The sequence below is a fragment of the Microcebus murinus genome, chromosome 9, assembly GCF_040939455.1.
Source record: "Microcebus murinus isolate Inina chromosome 9, M.murinus_Inina_mat1.0, whole genome shotgun sequence".
NCBI classification, from domain to species: Eukaryota; Metazoa; Chordata; class Mammalia; order Primates; family Cheirogaleidae; genus Microcebus; species Microcebus murinus.
The window spans coordinates 70,549,602-70,567,885 of NC_134112.1; the positions used below are offsets into that span (position 1 = coordinate 70,549,602).

The 18,284-nt window shown below is 33.9% G+C and overlaps 1 protein-coding gene and 1 non-coding gene across 3 annotated transcripts in view; both read right to left on the reverse strand.

Moving 5' to 3' along the window:
• Nucleotides 1–6,921, reverse strand: part of TFEC (transcription factor EC) — a 72,532-nt gene extending 65,611 nt beyond the window's left edge. Inside the window, exons 1-2 of one of the 2 annotated variants that reach the window (XM_020289758.2) lie at nucleotides 6,756–6,921; nucleotides 4,231–4,283 (exon numbers count right to left, since the gene is read on the reverse strand). The gene's annotated coding sequence lies outside the window, so the exon portion shown is untranslated. The remainder of the gene's footprint in view (nucleotides 1–4,230; nucleotides 4,284–6,755) is intronic. The other variant, XM_020289759.2, reaches the window with a different exon arrangement.
• A 9,339-nt stretch (nucleotides 6,922–16,260) lies between these two features.
• On the reverse strand, nucleotides 16,261–16,394 carry LOC142873195 (small nucleolar RNA SNORA64/SNORA10 family). Its single transcript, XR_012921238.1, has one exon. It is a non-coding gene; the product is annotated as a small nucleolar RNA SNORA64/SNORA10 family (small nucleolar RNA).
• Between the last annotated feature and the right edge of the window lie 1,890 nt (nucleotides 16,395–18,284).

Genomic DNA, 18,284 nt, shown 5'->3' on the forward strand with positions numbered 1-18,284 from the left:
GTGATTCAATACTCACCTATCCTATCCAGAAGCCTATCTTATTTCCACTTTTTGCATTATCACTTTGGATTTCAAAACAATAAAACAAAATGTCTGGAAGATAAAATTCACATATTCCAAAGGACTTAAAGCTATAAGATTTAAAAGGCTGGTTAATTCAGCAAACAAACGATGAGTGCCTTATTAATTGAAGATGGTTCAAGCATCAATTAATGGCCTAAGAAGTAAGAAATTCTTGTGACATCAAAATGAATTCATATTGATTTTTAAGTCACTGATAGAGGTAGTAATCTCAAATGCGTACAAACTCTAAAGACTCTGAAGGAGAGTGAATGAATAGAACATCTGGGAAGAGCCCAGGCTTCCAGCTAAAACTCAGCATCAGAGGGTGTAATCTAAAATACAGGATGAACATCTCAGGAGACTTGCCCTGGGTCAGTTCACCTCTCTGTGATGCCTTATCCTCTAGATGGAAATAAAAACAGTGAACTCTTTTAAATGTGCCCTATGGTCTGATTAAAGATTGAAAAGGGCTCTAAAAATCCACAGTACTCCCAGGGAAAAATGCTAAATATCATTATCATTATTACACCAAATGCCATAATTTGGTCTCCTCAGATTCCCTTTTTATGTAGATTCCATCAAACTCTGACTTTTGACTTTTCGCCTCTCTGACCAAATCTCCAATGACAAAGCAAAGGGAAATGTTGAGGCAATTAGTGGGAAATGGAAGCAATTAATTCCCTTTTTTAGTGGAGACCTGGCCTCTGTGAACCAGTTTAACCAAAAATAATCAATGACCTTTCTCTGACCAAACTGAAGCAAATCTACTTGATATTTGTCACTGGTTATCCATCTACTGCTTCAACATTAATGAGTCTCTTCACTTTGCCCCTTTCTTTTATGAAATAGAGTCATCTATTCTGGTCCCTTGTTACCTCTGCGTCTGCTATTTTTGCAAATCTAATACAGTCAAAGGCCTCATTATCCAAGTGTAGGCCTAGGAACCATTTTTGACATGACTATGGTTTCTGATTTCCCCAACCCTTCCCCTTTGAACTGTTTCCTCTTCTCTATTATAAAGACAGGATCTTGTTCAAAATAAATGAAAAAGAACAACAAAGATAAAGTTTAAATTTAAAAGCATCTCAGAAAAGATTGCATAATTTATCATATCTAAGCACCATATGGGCCTAAATCCAAGTCCTTTTCTTATCATTTACTCACTGGCCATCTTGGGAAAGTTACTCATCCTCCAGAAACATCACTTTTCTGAACAATGCAGATAGCAGCGCTGCCTTGAGGTTATTGTAAGATTCAAATGAGTTCATACATGCAAAGCCTTTAGTACATGTGAAAGCCCAATCAATGTTCCCTAATATTACCTGTTAGAAAGAGCAGAGACTATTCCATGAAATGCATCTGATTTTCATACTCACTACAACTCTTCTAAGATGACAGCTACTCAAGAAAGAGTAGTTAGCATTCAGAGTTTCCCTTTTATCCCCCAGTAGAGCACTTGATATTTTAGCTTTTCCACTTATTTTATAATTATTTCCTTCTCCTAGGGTATTCTGGAATATCTTTGCTTGCTATTTTTTGTTGTTGTTGTTTGTTTCATCTTTAGACAAACATGCATCTCACTGGATATGTCCAGTGGTCCTGAATCCAAATGAATTTAGAGACGGCTCAATGCATCAGTGTATCATGTGGAAACAAATGGAAATGCCAATGAATTGACAATACATTTTGAGAAAATATGGAACGGTAGCGATGTTCTATGACGAAAAAGCAGATCAACAGCTACTTTCCAAATTATACAAAGAGTTGCTTTATTCTCTATTTCATTTTGCTTTGAAAGTTCTGCCCTAAGGCAGAGTTCCCTGATGCCATTTTAATAGGACAGTATATGGAGGAAAACAAGGCCAGATATGTGAGAAAGTGGCCCTTTGTTACCTTCTATGCTCTGAAAATATGTCTGAAATGTGAGGACAAGAGCCTCAAAGGGAGGAAAGAGGTCTTCCTTTTGTATAGTGAGCAAGATTTCCAATCTTAGAGCTCCTATATCAAATTCAGGTTTGATTTCCCAGGAGTAAATTCAGAGCTGCTCTTCAGGTACAAGAGACCTAGACTTTAAGCACCACCAGACCCCTCAACTTTATTTACCCTTAGTCTCAGCTCCAGCCCCTGCCTTCCACTCCTTACACTAGATATTAGATTCAACACAAAGTCATTGGGAAATACACACACACACACACACACACACACACACACTTATTCAAAGTCACATGGCATGTTAGTAGCAGGCTAAAAATGCTGAACTTCTGACTTCCTTTTTTCACAATGTGTTCTATCAGCGCTAAACCAAGCAACCACAAAGAAATCACTGAATCACTTGCAAACATTTGCTTGGTCCACTGGTTTGCTAATCCATGTTCAGTTTAAGTGATTATTTATACTGTGAAAACTGTCATTGTACACCACCTTTGATTTTTCTCATGAAATAGGTTCTTTTACATTTTCACCACCTCGGTTTTTGCCAATGGTACAGCTACTTTGCCCAGAGTTACCACACACACTCATCTTTGCTCTTTTAAAGCAGATACAGAAGCACTCCATAAACAAAAATCTAAAACTAATGACTCCAGTCTTTCACCCTCCAATCTGTCTTCTGAATGGCCAGAGCCAGAAAGATCTTGCTAAAACATGATCGGATCAAGCTACTACTCTGTTAAAATCCTACTACCCTTAAAACTATAGCTCTGCTAGCATGGTCTGCCTCCACCTTACTCTCCAGTCCTACTTTATGTTATCACAATGGTCCCAAGCTCTAATCACAGGCACCTAAACATGTCATGCTTCTCACAACTCTGCGTGTGTTAGTCTTTGGGCCCACTGGAACATTTGGTCCAATGCCTTTGCCTGCCTAGAGAATAACTAATTAGTTTTCATGATATACTTCAACCTCCATCTCTTTGAACCCTTCCCAGACTCACAGAGAATCCATATATACATTAGTATTATTACGCTTGTCTCCTCAATTAATTGTTGAAATACTCAAACTGCTCATTGGCAGGTACCAAATCCTATGCATGTTGGCATCCTAAGAACTTAGTATAGCACCAGTACATGCCTCTACTTGCACACCTTCATCTTAACCACATTTACACAGACATTAATGAAGTTTCTGGCCAAGGTAAAATTATATATTCTCTGCCTTCTCCAAGAAATGGTCTTATCAGTCTTGTTACTGGACAGACTTACCCACTGGCTTGTTTCTACTCTAAAAGTGGATATGCTCAGAGTTTTTTAAACACTAAAAAAAGTAAGCAAAAAGATAACAAGAAAAATGGTTGTTGGCAATTAAAAAATAGATGATTTCAAACTTGAGAGCAATGAGAATAAGGAAAGTTGAATACATTTATGGGAAAATCTTTAAGGGTAGATACAATTCTGATGGAAAGAGCAAATTATCAATCATGCAAAAATTTCCTTGCAATTGTGAAGGACAATCATAGGCTATAGAAGAGAGAATGTGATTGTCTAAATAGACAGAAACATTTGAGAGTATAACTAAAGGATCAGTTGCCCCTTAACCTAACATTAATTAAAGAGAGGCTTAGAATTTTACCAGAATTTAAAGTCAGGAAGTAAAAATGCTGCTGACAAAACTTCTTTTGCAGACCTTATGTGGTTTAGCAGGTTCAAAGCCACTTGAATCTGCACAGGATCAAAGGGAGCAGAGGTGTCAACATCTTGGCTGCTGAGGAATTCTCTGCAGACACTAGCACAGATCATTACCTGCCTATAGACAGATTGTCAATGTAGTAGATACCAGTTTAGATTTGAGGAGAGTAGGGAAAGATGCTAGATATGATGAGTACTGGCAAAGGGAGAAAATGATACCACCAAATACCCGATCGGACAGATAGAAATTCTTAGCTCACATTCTTATTTGAGTGGAAATACATCTAAGGAAACTGAACATTGGAAACATGTTTGTGCAAATAAGAAATAAAGAAAGGAATGAGGGGAGGGAATAGAAGGAGTCTCTAACCCAGTGGAGGAAGCTAGAAAATGAGCCACAATCTGTGATAGTAGGCAAACTGAGGAAGAATGTCTCAAGTAGAGAGATGATTTGCAAGTGTGCTTCCATGGTAACTCTTAGGAATGAACATACTGGGGCATGAGAATCCTTATTAAAACTCCACCTCTATTTCCAAGACTCACCTTTCAATTGTCTTTTTAGATCTATTGTCAAATTCTCACCTATTCTTCCAAACCTGAAAAGATAAAAAGGAAATAGCAACCTGATGGGTCTTTAAGATCATTAGGCTCAACCTCCTTCTGTTCTCTGAGACCAGTTGAAAAACTGGAGACAAAGTCTTTCTCTCCTTGACCAATCCATTCTTAAAAACTGATCACCTGAAGAGATTCCACATCTACCTTACTATTTCACTTTTTCAATTACACAGATTCCCTCAATATTCCTAATGTTTAACATAAACTACTTATAATGTATTCTCATACCATTCCTGTTTTTGCTTTCTTTTTTTGTAGGTGACTAAATGGCCATCTTTCCATTGTCCAATAAATACAATTTAATGAAATCACAAAATCATCTATCACCAACTAAGCTCTCATAGGCACAGTAATGTCTGCCAAACTTTTATATATCTTTCAACACCCACAACCCAACCCCACAGATTCTTTAACTGGCTGGTAATTCACAACTCTATAAAATAAGGAATATTTGTGTGCATTAGTTTCTTGTTACTGTTTTTTCTCTCCTAGAAGACTACTGTTAACATTTTTTGCAAAAGCTTGTCATACCTACAGCTCTATTCCTAACAGACTCTATTCCCCAATCTTAGTAAACATCCCCAGCAAAACCTGAGTGGGTACTATATTTTTCACTATGCATTTGTTTTGTTTTGTTTTACTGCCAAATAGTCTAAAATAGCAATGTGCTGGTTTTAAACATCATCCTTCTGGATCTGCTGTCACTCCATATCTTAAGCCAATGTTTTTAAATATTGAGTCTATTTCCATGAAGAATATGGAACATCTAAGGGGTTTCGGATAGGTTTTTGTTGTTTTTTTTTTTTGTACAATGGCTTATAAAAGATTAAATGTTTGCATTTCCACATGTATATGTGTATTATTTGATCAATATCCATAAGAGTTCCATTTGAATTGTATTTCTTTAGTTTATCTAAAACCATTGTGCAAGAATATTTTGTTTCTTTCAGTTTCTCCTTTCCTTATTTCTCCTTTCTGACTATTCAAACCACTCTTTTCATAAAATTATTTGATATTTTCCATTTCTTCTGTATTAACTACTACTATTCCTGAAATTTTCACTTATGCTAAAAACCTATGCCATATTTAAATATCTCATAATTATTTTGGCTATCTAGAACCTATAACAAACCCTGTGCCACAGTCATTAAAATTAAGCTGACTTATAAGAAACATTTTTCAGCTTGTTTCATTTTTGACATCAGTTCCAAGTTTCAGTTCAACAAAATATATTACATTGCATTATTCTACTGCTTTGGAATGAAACTGAAAATTCAAGAAACAATAATAATCAAAACCAAAGAAATAGGCATGAATATTATATGTATTTCGTTTGTTTTATAGCTAAAAAAGATTTTTTTATTCTCAAAATGGACAACATAAACTTTAGCCTATTTAAGGTAGCTTCCACCAAAAAAGTAAAAGATTTAACGCAAATTAAAAAGCTACTTGAAAATGTATAGCTACACTCAGATTCCACTAAAATAGATGTGTGGCAGAATTGTCTGAATAATCTTGATAATGAACTCCACACCCTTTCACTTTGCTTTGTTGACACAGTCTCTGAACAGGGAAGAATCATGAAGGTTATTTTAAAGTCTCTTAAAGTTCAATGAAGTTTCTAGTAAATAAGTTACTAATAAGCTACTCACAATGAATTAAAAATTACCTCAGGCTTGTTTTTTCTCAAAACATTTATTCCCGATGAAACATTCTGAGAAGTTATTGAAACTACAGTGTTATAATTCATATAAATAAATATGAAATTTTATATATTGTAATTCATATAAAAATATATATGACACACATGTGGATATATGTGCATTTATATCAATATAAATATAGTTATATAGATCATCTTCAAGTTCATATCACAACTCTTATATTTATTAAAATTAAAAATTATTACTTTAAAAAATGCTATTGCTTTGGGATATTTGATATCCGCTATACAGACTGTTTAGATCCACACCTGCATATATAAAAAGAATAATTCTGTACCCCTGAAAAAAAGAACATATGCTAATATACTATCTGGTGTTATTTCTGCTGTGAACATAACTTATATTTTCTTACCCTTAAAAGCCAATAAAATAGATATTGCTACCATGTAAGCAGAAATTAATATTTACTCATGAAATAATATATAAGAGGCAATGAAATGTTAAATCATGTTCCAATTTAGTAAATATCTGAGAATATTAAGCTGGAAGAAGAAATTGCTTTGGCTATCATGAACTAAAACAGTGATTTCTACATATTGATTTAAATAAGACATTAATATATATACCAAATTATAACAAATCACAGTCTGAGTACTCTAATATCCTGATAGCTATGAAATCATAATTATAAACAAGCCATACATATCAAAGTAAAACAAGGATTGATTAGACTTTTCTTCCTAGTTTGTTTAAAGCAAAAAAAATTAACCTGCCAGTTCATTTACCTACCAGCAATGATTGGATTTTATCAATGTTATCAGCTCTATAAACAGCACCAAATTATAATCCCTCTTCCTGTACCATAAGACCATGCCATGAGAGACAAGCAGAGTAATCGATCTGATCCTGAGTAATGAATAGTTTGGGCTGGTTGGAATCCACTTAGTGGAGAAAAGAAAAGAGAAGTGGCTCATTAGGGCATTTCCTGAACCCTGGTTGGAATTTCAGTTAAGGAAGAAGAAATGACACAGCAGTTTCAGTAAAGGCGACTTCCTTTCTTTATCTAAAAAATGCCACTAATTTGAGACACAACGCTCCAACAAACTACTCCACAGTAGTGTGGTCACAGTAAAAGCTCTTGTTGATACCATTATTGCCCCATAATTAACATTTTTCCCAGAATATATGCAAGTCATATACGGTTGTTATCAAAATGGACTAAGATCCCACATTTATTGCAACATGTTATGTTCACAACTAACATTTCTTCAACAAGCCGACCTGCACCATTTTTCAGTTTTTGAGAATTGCATTTTTGTTTAGAGTATTAATAGATTTTTAGTTTTTGCTCAAGACCATCAAATTTCTCATATTTCATATAATCACATTTTTCTTATGTCTGATTTTACTCTCAAACTGACTCCAAGATAAGTTTCAGCTTGTTCAAGAATATTTTGTCTTTCATGCAGATGGAAAATAGACAATTCAGCTTATGAGATTTATAACTATTATTATTATTTATATCCCAGGTTGGTCTACAATTTTAAGAGACATGAACACTGGTTTCTCACTGCCTTTACAAAAGAAACTACTAAAGAGGTCTTATTTCATGTGTTAGTTATCTGCAGAAATTTAAAAGCAAAAGTAAAATTTTATTCCTATCCTATAATTTGTGCTGTGAAACTCTGCATTCATTCTATGACGGTTATAGCACTTGCTTATTTCACCTGCATATTTTAAAAATATACAAAGCATGGAATTCATTTAAGCTACTAAAGTTTCATGTGAAGGTTACATTCAAATTTCTCTTGTCTTTTTGTTTTGAAATTGTGCAATTAAATTGGCATTTGTGTTTGTCAAGGAGTGGAGATTATGTGAAAATATCTCAGCACTTTATATCTTGCTTGAAGAACTTCAAAACCATTAAATAAAAAAAAGTTTTGTCATTAACAATAGTAAATGTTTGAGTTATCTTATATTTTCTTGTTATGGCATCATACATCTAAATGTCCTATGGTGATTAAAGGTAGTAAATAATTTATTATAAAAAATCAATTGATTTTGATTAATATTAGAAATAAACAGCACTCTTATCAGAAACATTGTGAAGAAAGAAAACATTTGGCATTTTAACTCATTAGAAACTACTTTAGATTGTGTAATACCAAGTGTCTAACACATTTAATATATTTGTATAAAATAAATTTGTGAGACTCAGAAGGTAAATTTTAAGGTGTGTTACTATATGTTTATATATTTTGGTTTCAAAAGTTGGAAACGCACACACGGATCCGTATTCACACCTGAAGAATAAGCATGTATGTATGTGTTAATATTGTTTATCCCTTAATGGTGGCCCAATGGGGTATGATTATGGGTTATGATTTTTTTCAAATTTTTGTTTATTTATTGCTTCCATATTTTATTTGAAAACTCATGTAATTTATAACAAAATATAGTTTTAATTTCAGAAATAGTTATACATCAAAGCTTTCAGTGATAGTATACTACTTGCCACAAAATAATTTTACCACAAATTATCTGCTTTCTTATGACAAAAATAAGAAAGACCTTGTAGATAACCAGTTATAATCTGAGTCTTGTCTTTTGCTATTACTTGTTGATGTTTATAGACTTTCCGCAAGCAGCATTATAGGTAATTAATCACAAGACAAAGAATGAGGCAAGGCATCTACACATGATTCATAAAAAATTCCTTGTTCCTAGAGGTGCCTTCTCACTCATCACATTTAAATGATCATCAAGCCCTGGCAATTCTATATCTGAAATTCTTCTCACAAACAAGAAATATGTCGAAGTGCTTAGAGCAAAAACTTAGAGCCAGACTGCTGTGGTTCAATTCCCAGCTTTGATTCTTCCTAGCTATGGCACATGGGTTAAAATATTTAACATCTCTTTGCCTCAGTTTCCTCACATGTAAAATAGATATTAATAGTACCTAGAGCAGGGCCGTCATGAGGATTAAATGATTAATAGAAGTAAATTGTTTAAACAATGCCAATTATGTAATAAATGCCATGTGAGTTTGACCTTTTATCCTCCTTTTCTTAATTGTTTCTGTTAATTCCTTTATACTTTTCCTGTCATCCTCCATCCTCCACCACATATACCCACTACCAGTACCTGTACCCAAATGCCCTGACTTCCCAATTGTTATTACAGATGATTCCTACGTCATCTTATGCAGAGAATGGATCTCTACATTTGTACTAGATCCCACCCTCCTCACCTAAGAACATCACCCAGCAGTGTCCCCCCTCATCTATAACCTACAATGCCAAACATTGACATTGTGCTCGGTGAGCCCCCTTAGAATGCAAACAGGTGTCCTTTCTGCCACTTAAAGAAAACTTCTTTCACCACATATCACTCCATTCCTTTGTTGCCTTTTTGAAAGATTTGGAAGAGCTGTCAGTACTCACTGTCCTCAATCCCTTTTTTTTTTCCATTCCCTCTTAAACCCATCCCAGTCAAGCTTTGTGCTTTGACCAGAGCACCACAGTGGCCCTTGTCAATTTGCCAGTGACTGCTATATTGCCAATCAAATGGTAGGTTCTTTGTCCCAACTTACTTTCCCTGTCAGCAGCATGTGTTTGATAGTTCCCTTCTCCTTTAATGCTCTTTTTTCATGGGTTTTCAGGACACCACAGACTCTCAGATTTCCCCTTGTCTTGCTGGATGTTCCTTCTGTCTCCTTTACTGTATCTTCTTTTGCCTAATTTATTTATATTGCAGTGTCCTAAGTCTCAGCCTGTTCTCTCCCCTTCTCTAGCTATACTCATTACCTTGGCTATCTCACTTAATCTCATGACTTTATAACCTATGTGTTGATGACTTTCATGATTATATCTCCATGCCTAACCTCTCTCCTGAATTCCATACTCATATATCCAACTACCTACTCTACATCTGCATTTTCTTGTGTAACAGACAATTCAAATCTTCCCTTCCATTCAGACACCACATGCAGCCTTCCCCAACTATGTAAATGCCATCTTCATCCCTCCAGCTGTTCAAGCTCACACCCTATCTATCCATCAGTAACTCCTATAAGCTTTACCTTCAAGCATATCCAGAGTTTATCTGCCTTACCCAATGTCCATTGCGATTATCCAGGTCAAAGCTAACCCCCTCTCTCACTTGGATTGCTATAAAGACCTTCTAATTGCTCTCTCCCTCCTACTACCTTTGCTACACACACACACACACACACACACACACACACAGGGAGAGAGAGAGAGAGAGAGAGAGAGAGAGAGAGAGAGAGATATTTCATTCTCAAAAAGCAACCAGAGTGGTTCTTTTTAAACCCAAAGCTAGTGAGAGAGAGAGAGATTTCATTCTCAAAAAGCAACCAGAATGGTTCTTTTTAAACCCAAAGCTAGTCATGTAGCTTTTCTGTTCAAAACTCATAGCATCCCTCACACTCAAAATAAAAACTAGAGTCATTCCAATTCCTTAAAATGGCTCCTAATGTCCCAAGCCTACACACCTCCTTTAAGTCTTTGTGAAATATCAACTTCTCATTGAAGTCATCCTGACCAGTCTAAAATTGCACCTTTCTCTCATCTCCCCCTTCTACTCCTACTGGCACTTTTTAGCCTCCTTATCCTACTCTGTTTATTCTTTTTTTCCTTAGATCCCATTACCGATTAGGTTTACTGTTTAATTTCTATTTTTCACTGGAAAGTAGGCTTCTCAAAGACTAGAATCCCTGTCTGTTTGCTCATGGACATATTCTAAACTCTCAGCACAGTGTGGCACATAGTTGTCACTCAGTGTATGTTTGCTGAATAAATGACTGAATGTATGAACCATGGTAGCTTCCTAACTGATCTTGCTGATCCACCTCCTGCCAAATCATTTCCTGCCCCTATCTTGCTTTAAATTTATCTTCTTAAACTATACACTTAATCATTTTATTCCATTTATTTATGAGATTCAGAAAGTTCCCACTGCATAAACTTTTATTCCAAATTCTCTAGAAAAGCTTATAAAAGTCTTCACAACTAAATCAGAGTCTAGATTTCAAGTTTCATCATAACACCTCCTTCCTTCCTTCTACTTAGAATGTCCTGCTGTACGGCTGTCTTCTTTTCAAAGTCTAGATCATATTTGACCTCCTGTCTGTAACTTTCCTTAAAAGATTCAGAATTAAATACTCTTGAGTGTGTGTGTGAACTGATGACACTTTATACATATTTCTAATATAAGCATTAATATTAACATAGTTTAACTCCCCCCCAAATTTTCTAAATGAAATATAATATCCACCAAAATTCTAGCTGCATCCCGTTGGGTATGTCTATTAGTATTTACTAAGAAGAATAAATGAAAAAACATAACCAAAATATTTTGAAAATTAAAAAAGTGAGGAAAAGCTTGAACAATAAGGTATTAAACACATTATAAGATTATACTAATTAAAACAGCTTATTACTGGTATATAATAAATAGAAAGCACAAACCTTTTACACTTTTAGAAATTTTTGTATATGTTGAAGGTTGTAGTTTACATTAGTAAGAAATAGATATATTTTTCAATAAATACTTTTAGGGCAAGTACCTAACAATTTGTTGAGAGAGAAAGAAAGAAAATGAAAAAGAAAGAGAGATCCATACCTCCACTATACCAAAAGCTTAATTTAAAATATATTAAATATTTGAATATAAAAATTTAAAAATATTGCACAGAAAAATATGTTAGTGTCTACCTTGTAGCCTACAGATTGGAGGAAAATTCACCAAAGAAAAATTTTGGCTACATAAATATTAAAGCTTTCTAAGAAAAGAATTATTTTTGAATTTGAAAACACCCAAAACTAGAAAAATATTTTTCCATAGCTTTAAAACATATAATATATAGACAATTGTTATACTGTATTATGAATTTTTTCCCTTATTTGTCTTCTTAGCTAAAAATGTGTTTATTGCTAGATTGGGTCATAACATTTTCTTCTTGGTATTAGTAGTTCTTAGTTTTATCACACTGGAAAATTGTGTAACATACATGCCTCAGATGTATTCCAGGCAGAGAGGAAAGGAGCTGGGGTATTTACACTCCCCAGTAACTGTCAGTCACTGGTTTTAGGCCTCCAGGGAAACATTTATTCCCAGGCACATCCCACCCAAGTTGCACATGAGCAAAATAATTTGTATCATGCTAAGAATAGCCCTCAATAAAACTTAAAGTTCTCGCTTTTGGAAGACAAGCTATAATTCACCTAAATGGTAAGGGGGTAAAGGGGAAGGAATATAGATGGAACACCAACAGCATCTGCTCCCCTTAGAATAGACCCTGTCACACAGTAGACAGTATATGTTAAATCCTAAGCCTTAATGTTCTTTACAGTAACCTTCCCTTCAAAATTAATACCATATTTATTTATTCATTGATTACTAAATGCCTGTCACGTGTCAGACATTAGATATATAAAGACAAACAGTTCTAATTCTCATCCTCAAGGAGATTAACAACTCATAGATTTTGATAGATAAATTGCCCACAGTTTTAATTAATTCATGAAAAAAAATAATTTAATGGAATAATACATGAAATAGGGAACAGAAATTGATGTGAGAAACAAAGAATTGTTTTTCTTATTTCTGACTTTTGGGATGGCACAGAATATTGAAACAAGATATGCTATGAAAGTAGAGACTGTCTGGTTTCCAAAGTCAAACATACTTTTGACACTAAGGTAACAATCGATAATAGATAATGTTTAAGTTAAAAATATTAACAAATCACACAGTAAAAAATTGCTTCTTGCCAAGTGGAAGCTAATGCGCCTTTGGAAATGGACTCAGGCAGTAGTTCTACAAGTAAGTAAAAGTAGATAAGAGGATCTCATGTTAGCCCTTTAAAAAAGGAAAAAACAATATATTCATTGTTACTTTAGATGGCTTTCATAGAAGTCACAAAAATAAAAGGTTATTGGTAAAAATCCTTTTAATGGCAATTAGTTTTGTACATGGTATGTTGAGAGTCTTTATGTTCATATGAATGCCCTTTTATCCTACTAACAAGTAGTCTAGCTAAAGGCAGTCATTACTTTATGTAAGATTTCCAATCTGTTACACTGAAGAAAGCTAATTTCTCTCTTAAAAAGCTAAATCAAAGAAAAAGATACATCTCTGATAAAAAATTTTCTTGAAGTCCAGAATCAATATAACAGAAAATAAGCAAATAAAATCAAATATGGGTATATAGAACTGAAATTTTTATGTTACTCATGAATAGGAATTATACTTTTAGGGAGATTAATAATATAATTAAGTCCCTTGACAAAAATTTGGTATAAGTTATTCAAAATCCTGATTTCATTACCAGTTTTGAGAAGTGTAGAAAAAATTAGACAGTGAAGGTTTTCTGGTTTTATATGACATACCAGACTTTCCCTAGATAACAATTTAAGACAAATGTTAAATGTCAAATTTGACCTTGCAATATCATTTAAGAACTATAGACCACCTAACATACAAGAGTTCATCCCTCTAAAAGACTAAAATTGAAACTTGTCTACATTTCTACTATTTCACTAGCATATTAGTAAGTATAATATTTGTAAATTTTTAAAATATCTTTAAAAACTGCACTGAAGTTTTTAATCTACCAAAGTTATTATGTCCTTAACAAGAAGCATGTCAGGCACAAGTGCTGTGGAACACTTTTAAAGTGTGCATATCACTATATAATTGCAATAGTACTTTTTCACCTCTAAAATTATTTTCATCTACCTCAATGAACTTCAGAAACACCAACTCATCAATCTCTTACCCGTGTCAGCAGAAGGACATGTACTTATCATTGCTCAGTGAGAAATGGGTAAAATCAATCAAAAGAATCAAATAACTTTCCCAAGTTTCTGTCCCCAACAACTCAGTTTTGAAGAACAAGTAGTCCCTAGAAACCTTTAAGGCAGTAATGTAATTTACTTTTTCTATGATGCCAAGGACTTTAAAATTTCTCTAGAGCTTATATTTAATCTTGGTGTACACTGGAGTATTAAACAAAGAACGAGTCCGTCTAAAAATTTTGAAGTAGGCAAAACTTGTCTTTAACATGCAATTTCTGTGTCCTTTTCCCTTTTGCCAGAAAGGTGCCATGATCCCTTATCATCTCTCCATTTTTGCCACTATCTAAAACTATTTTTAGAAAACACTCTAATTCATTACATACCTTATTCACTAAGGTATAAATCACTGATAAGACTTAAAATATTCTCACTCCCAAAGGCATTTGAAATTGAAAGGTAATGGATTCTAAAGGTAAGAGAGGGAAGATATATTTAAAATTTGGAAAAGAAAATCATATATAAAATTCCAGAAATCAAAAATATTTCATGGAGGCTGGTGTTTAATCTCAGCATGCTATATTCAAACTAGACAACATTTTATCCATAAAGTAAATAAAAGTAAAGCTTCTTCCTTTGAAATGTTAGGATATTCTAAATGAGATGGCATCTCCCATGATTGACATTTCAGCTCCCTAGAGAATAGAAAAATGACATGTTTTCTGCAGTCTGCCAAAATTGTACAGTTGCTCTCTGTCAGACAGAGTAGGATGGGATATGCTGGTACAACAAACAACTTCAACAAAACACAGACTGTTAAAAAAAAATGTTATTTCATACTCTACATGTCCAATGTGGATTGATGGGGAATCTCTTTTCCTCATTGTTACTCAAAGACACAGGATAATGGAGGCTCCATCCCCAGATATACTTTCAGCACCACCAAGACAGGAAACAAGATGTGGAAAACCATCAACAGGTTCTTAAAGTTTCTGCAGAAAGTGACATTCATCATTTCTGTTCATCATTCATTGGCCAAAGCAGTCAATGGCTATGCCTACTTCAAAGGAAATTAACCTATAATCCTCCCATGTGCTAACAAAAAAGAACTAGAATATTTATTAGGACCAATTGCTAATTATCTTTAATATATCAAATTTTACCAGGGATTCACTCTTTAGTAAAACTTAGTTCTTCTAGGATGTCATATAAGAAACAAATTCAGTCCTTCAAATAATAAGGTATGAGCTTTATTCTTAACCATTCAACTGCAAATACACATAAAAAAAGAGAAGAGGGAAAGACCAGAAAACTGTTATAGGACGAGGGGAAAATGTAGGTAGACAGATATTTAAAGATAATAATTTTGATAATCATGATTTGAGGATACAAAAACTAAAGTAAAAGAAAATTATGTAAATGAGTGTATGTGTGTTTATCAGTTACAATTCTTGTTTTTAAGATCTATGCCAAAATACCTTCCAGAATCTATCTGCAAGGAGGAGATTGTCATTTTTAAGAAGAGCATAAAAATGTGAGAGAGACATTTCACAAATTCAAATTTTGCTACAGGCAAACATAAAGTTTTTTCTAGGAAACTATGATAATTATAACAATACAATTATTCTTAAAGACAACCTGGAAAAAGTAATAAGATCAGAAGGTTAGAAAGAAGAAATAGATAAGAATATTTTTTCAAGTTTTCCATTTTGAGTTTTTTAAAATTCTTTTAGAGATTAAAAAAATGTCCTTGCATACAAAAGAATCATCAATGCATACTTCTTGTTTTAATTTTAAAATTTTCATTGATATTTTAACTGTAATAAAACTACATTTTGACAAGGTAAAAATAGAAGGAGGAGTAGAGCTAGGGTAGGGTTCCCTTGTTCTTCAAGTAGGATAGGATGTAAGCTACAATAATCTAAAAAATCTAGATATGACTTGGACAAAGACAGTAGAATAAAGCAAAGTGTAAAATGTTTTCTTAGAGATAAATCATATTCTTGGTGACAAGAAATGTCAATAGTGTCTTAAAACCTTTTGGTCAGTAGGTGCTTGATTGTAAGAATAAAACAAAGGAAAATAAAACACTCATAAGACTTCAATAAAGGTTGTCAAGAAATCATAAGAAAATGATTGCATTAGCAAAAATGATCTTTTTTTCAATTGTTAGTAACTTAGGAAATAGGCAACATCATTTATTCTTATTTCCTAATTTAAAAAATGAAGACACACATACACACATACATATAGAGAGAGAGAGGTTAATATTTTCCATTAAAAAGCTTTTTATCTCATAAAAGATATTCTTTGGGCTCTGAAAAAGAGAAGCCAAAACAAATACCCAAGTCAACATTTGAGATATCCTTTCCCTTGAATTTTTACAGGGCCATATAAAATAGAAATCATAAAAACTTTTTTTAATATTTGAATATTATTTTTGCTGTACAATTTCATTTTTTTCCTTTATACCCAGGATCTGTTGTGCCCCTCAAGAAAAGAGAAGCCACTGTAAGGCTAATCTGAGGTCCCAAGGAGATCTTTTCTTTCTCTCCACATTACAAAAGTCACACAAGTGAAGCCTAGTGTAACCACGCAGAGCTGGGAGAGTCAATTTCTTTTTAAGTGCTCCATTTTTACTTATTTTCTCTCCTTAGATTAGTATAATCTATTATACTGCCTATTGCACAGTGTTGTGGCAAACAGCTTTAAGTGCCTGGGTTCATGACATTGATCCTGGCAAGTACAGTGCACATTCACAGCCCCTATCCCCTAACATCATGGCAATGGAAAACTGTCCTACACTTTTCAAATTACTTTCCCTGCTCCACTTCTGCCAGTTGGCTCTCATCTGGTATAGTTTAACCCCAATTTTCCATACTCCAGGCATGTCCTCTGCATTTGTGAGTATTGTGATTCTTATGCCATATGGTAAGGAATTAACATTAGAGTATTCACTTTTATTTTGACAGAGTTCAAATAGCAAAATAAATTAGACACTGTCATGGCTTAGGAAATTTAAAATGGAATATGTTCTTCTTAGGTAGGTGGAGGTGTCTGTCTAGGGAATATTAATACTTAATTTTCCAGGATACTTACTTCATGTATCTCAAGTATCTGTCTCCTGTCGTGACACTGAGATGAAAAGAATCTGTTAAATTTGCTAACTGAAATATTTCCCAAAATGTAAATAAGGTGTTAGTCTACCCTAGCATGGAAACATACTAATTACACTGGGTGAAAGCTATGTGAGTTGCCTTATCTTTTAATATAACATCCATATGTATCACATTTCCCCTACCATGTTTCCTTTCATTTTGCTGATAACAACTCATAAGGAAAAAGAAGGAAGGCATAAAAAGAAAAAAAGAAATGAAAATATATCCAACAAAAATGCTAGAGAAAGAAAGCCAACATTATAAAATATAAGCACAACTCTATTCAAATATAAGCTTCAGATTCAAGTAATTTGGGGCATGTGTATTATGTGCCAGGAGCTTTCACTTACATATGTTATGGAATGCAGTGATTTAAAAGACAAAACAAAATACACATAACACACTTCAGAAGTGATAAAGTTAGAAGACCAGAAAAGTCAACCCCAATTCAAACAGAATTGAAAGACTTCTGTTTGAAACAAGAGAAAACAAGAGCTGGTTATTAGCAGCGACCGTGGTGGTATATCTGAAAACCTATAACAAGTAATGGTATACACAGAAGTAATTCTTTTCTCCTGTGTATAGATCTTGCTAATCATGTAGAAAATTGTACTTGATTGTCTGGTTTCAACTCAACCCAGGCAGAGTTTGAAAACCCAGAGATATCATAGGTTTGCAGTCCTTGTTATGCTCTCTTTATTTCAGATCACAGTTTTGAAACAAAGAGGACACCCCCCCACACACACACACACACACATGCACACATGCAAATAATATGGCTGTGGGTGACTCTAATCCCTCAAGGACAGAGCTAAATGATCAGCCAGTTCCTAAAACAAAGGGTAAGAGTTACATCACTCACTCAATGTGCAGACCTACAACTGCTCACCTTCTGCTGGCAATCTGATACAAAACTACAAATCAGGTATTCAAGAAACACAATAGGTGTGACAGGGAAGAAACATTAGTGAAAATAGTGCCTAGTAGTAACCTTAATTCTAAAGGAAAAAAAATGAGTAGCAGACACAGATTTTAGGTGTCTATATTACCAATTCACAGAGTATAGGTGGCAAAGTGAAAATGATGCAATCCCACAGGTACCACTGAGAGTTGGTAGAATGGAATTCTTTTTTGGAATATAGCCATGGAAGAATATTCTTAGTTTTTTAAAAATAAATAATATAAAAAGGAAACAACTAAATGGGTTATATAGATTCAGGGAAACAGACAGTGTAGATGACTTTGACCAGACATTGACGAAAAGAGAAGTCATGTGAGATAGGCAACACCCCACATCATGAATATGTTCAGAGTTATTGTGCTAACATTATTTAATTCCAAAT